Consider the following 4,253-nt stretch of genomic DNA (forward strand, 5'->3'; position numbering starts at 1 on the left):
GGCCATGATGTCATATTATTGAGGAAAACAATGCATGATTGGTTTTTACTAGTTCAAATCGAGAATTGACGTAATTTTGACGTCACAATATTTGTTGAGAAGTACAAAGTTGGTATTTGCATATTATGTGCTTAAAAATGAAACCATTTCATTGGGGAAAAGTCCATGTCTTGGCCGGAAATAAACCTCCGAACGTCTGATTACCAAACTGACATTCTGACCAACCAGAGGGTCGCCACTGACCAGGTCAGGACCTGAAGGACGGTCAATGACCCCCCTGGTCAAAGCTATAAAAGAACTAACAGCTTGTGACGTTCGAACACATAAGATACAAGAATTATCGGAAATTCAGAGCTTAACCTGGTCAAAGCTATAAAAGAACTAACAGCTTGTGACGTTCGAACACATAAGATACAAGAATTATCGGAAATTCTGAGCTTAACCTTCAAGATGAAGTTTTTTGCTCCAAGAAGACCAACATTTTATATGTAGATTATTAGGTACCATAGAAATATTTTATGTTAAACGATTGCTGGATCTTTGCTTTAGAAAAAAACATGTAAAAATACTAAATTCTCATATGTAGGTGGCTTGAAAGAAGTGATAAGGGCACCACAAGTTAGGGTGGCAAGAACTCTATTGTTGGGCTATTTCCCCTGATTTAGGTTGTTTGAATGCTACTTATATTAAAGTCTCAAGCTTCCCGATATAGACTTCAATATTAGAGTTCCGAAACCCAGTCACTCGATTGGGCTTCCGGCACCCTAGATTTTCCTCAGGGTGTTTCTGTTTCACCGTCTTTATTAATTTCGTAGCAATGAACCATCTGCTACTTTGGACTGTGTCGGACCTGTGTCGTAGTATGTCTATCCTCGGATAGATGATAAATTTCAGAGGGGGACACAAGTCGGATTTATCTGTCGGGACGCTAATCGGTGCTTCGCATTTGTCTTTTGGGAGTTTAGGAGCAAATCAGAGCCCCTCACCATTAAGGTAGCTTTTATAGTCATGAGCTGTGCACATAAAATGAGTTGGAAGAGTGATATGTGACGTATTCAGTAATTTTGACTCGTGTTCGTGAGTCAGTTTATGATCTCACAGTCAACATCATCAGTTTAAAACTAGGTATTCTAGGTACCAAGAGATGAGTAGGTAGCTGAGTCGGTATTCCTCGCAGACTCATTCTGGAATAACAAGCTATCTATACTTATCTAATCATAATCACTGTACTTACTGGTAATGGTTCTGCTAAGATCTAAATTTGTGATTCAGTGAACTGTAGACCTCAGAAAAAAAAGGCCCTTACCGGAGCATCGATCGGTAACAAATTCCAATGAGCGTAATAAATTAATATTTTCACCATCTTCTTTCAACACTATACAAGTTTCGTGGAAAATAAATAGGACAAGTAGGTGCTATACAGGAATCTTTTTCTTCGCCTTTTCCGGTGTTCAGACGGGGTCGGCGTTTTTCGTCAGCCCTAGGATGATTGTTTTGGGCTGACATTTAGTTTTGACTACAAAAATTTCCGAGTGGATGCCAGTCGCAATGCACCTTTGCTATTTCTTTAGCAGGAAAAATCCTCTCTGTTTAAAGTCCCCCAGCCAGACTAAGCTGGTCTACTCTTTGTCCCCCAGCCAGACATAATATAGTTATGACATAGTGACATTTTATACAGAAATGGGCATTATAAAATACAGGAAGGGATGGACTTTGGATAAAAGATATTATCTACGTATATAAGAGTAATAAGAAAGAAAGTAAAAGAGTCTTATTCACCTGGTTACATATAGGCTGTTGGCTGTATACGTATACCTAACCTTTACAAATAACTTCATACAAAATATAATAATTTAAAACAACTTGATACAATATAAATTAAAGTCCACAACATGCAGAAGTACTTTTACCTATGAGTTACCCTAACGACCTCTTGTTAGAACACCCATCTCATAATCATTTGCTGCTTGCCAACGAATGACCGTCTGGAAGTTGCCAGCAACTTTTTAAAGATCTTCTCCAGCAACTTTTTCTTCCCACGAAGTGTACGTGCTAACAAAGTTAGCATTCTGAAATCACCATCATCATTGCCAATTTTATTACCTCAACGCTATTATCTCGAGTTTATTACTAGTGAAGGAACCTACCGATGATGTACGGTGTTAATGTCCCACCATAATCATTGCCAATTTTATTACCTCAACGCTATTATCTCGAGTTTATTACTAGTGAAGGAACCTACCGATGATGTACGGTGTTAATGTCCATCTCTACATGAAGTGTATCACATGATTATTTTATATTAGATGTTCATAGGTACAAGCATAGAAAGAAGTTACCTATTTGACTATTTGCATACAGTGTGGTGTCAACTGTTTGAGGAGGAATATCACCTCTACATGAAGTGTATCACATGATTATTTTACAGATGTTCATAGGTACAAGCATAGAAAGAAGTTACCTATTTGACTATTTGCATACAGTGTGGTGTCAACTGTTTGAGGAGGAGCATCAAATAGCTATTTGAGATCAAGATATGCGGACTCAAATAGCTATTTGAGATCAAAATATGCGGACTCAAATAGCTATTTGAGATCGAGAAATGTGGGCTCAAATAGCTATTTGAGATCAATAAATGCGGACTCAAATAGCTATTTGAGATCAAGATATGCGGACTCAAATAGCTACTTGAGATCAAGAAATGCGGATTCAAATAGCTATTTGAGATCAAGATATGCGGACTCAAATAGCTATTTGAGATCAAGAAATGCGGATCAAGAAATGAGTGAGAAGTCCTATATCAAATAGCTACTTGAGATCAAGATATGCGGACTCAAATAGCTATTTGAGATCAAGATATGCGGACTCAAATAGCTATTTGAGATCAAGAAATTCGGACTCAAATAGCTATTTGAGATCAAGAAATTCGGACTCAAATAGCTATTTGAGATCAAGATATGCGGACTCAAATAGCTATTTGAGATCAAGAAATGCGGATCAAGAAATGAGTGAGAAGTCCTTTTAAGAGATTTAAGAGAAGCCCTTTTAAGACGCGTTTTGAAACATAGGGACATGTTCTATTATTTTCTATAAATAGTTCCTAAGAAAAATTCTCAAGGTATTTTTCCAGTCTAGGTCCAAATCCAGTTAGATTCCAGAACCAGATCAAGTAACAACAATACTTATTGCTCATGTTGCTTGAGAAAAAGAGAAAATCATTTTTTGTAGACCGCAGTTTCCAAGCTCAAGACGCGACGCTACGCTACTTGACACGGAATGTAAGCAAATACGGTACATTACAAGGGAAAAACGTCCTTCATTAAGCTGACGGTCCACATATAGCTGACGGCCATCGATCGATGTGACGAAGTGAATCTATGTTATCGAGGCAGTGTAAAGTTCCAGTCGACATCGATCGACGACCGTCGCGTCGACTATTAAGTGTGGACACAGCGTAAACTTCATACTTTTACGATCATGACAAGAATCATAAAAATATGACTAGAATCATAAAATTTGACAAATCTATTACGACATTCTCGTCACCCTGTCTGTAAAATGTCTACCTGAATCAAATTCTAGTAAGGCATCCAAATTAGGTACTTTACAATCATCGTCAAATTCTGTACATGCTTCATTTCACTTTCATTTTTACTTTCGCTCTTTATTTTTTTCGAGTTACTCCAGTCTATTTTTATTATGGCCAATAAATAAGAATGGAAAAAAAGTCCGAATTGTGTTCATAGTCAGGTTTGATTTATGCACACCTATGTTAAGTTTGGACCGTCACTTCCGGGTGTCTGGCACTTGGGTGAATGCAAGAATGTGTTACAAATATGGACCAAGTTAGATCCTTATTATCCTTAACGACGAGACGAGTCCTATTCTGTAAACTGTATCACTATACAAAGTTACAAAGTCTTTTATGTTCTTTACTATGAGTGTTAGATTTTGAGATTAGATCGTAAATTAATATTGTGGGCTTGTGAGACAGTTTGGTAACCGCTTGCACCTTATAGACCGGACACAGTAAATCAAAGTGGACTGAAACTTATGCTTGGTCGTGACTTCTATTGTGAAATGCTCTGGCATAACAAAAATAAATGGAGCTTGAGTGTTGAAAGAGTAGCTACAATTTTCATTAAGGAATGTCGACAATTGATCGTCATTGACCATTGTCATAGCACGAAGATTCCTTGGTGCTCAAATAACATTGACAATGTTCCTCGAGAAATGACCAGAGACAATACTCG

The sequence above is a fragment of the Diaphorina citri genome, unplaced genomic scaffold, assembly GCF_000475195.1.
Source record: "Diaphorina citri unplaced genomic scaffold, Diaci psyllid genome assembly version 1.1 scaffold311, whole genome shotgun sequence".
NCBI lineage: Eukaryota > Metazoa > Arthropoda > Insecta > Hemiptera > Psyllidae > Diaphorina > Diaphorina citri.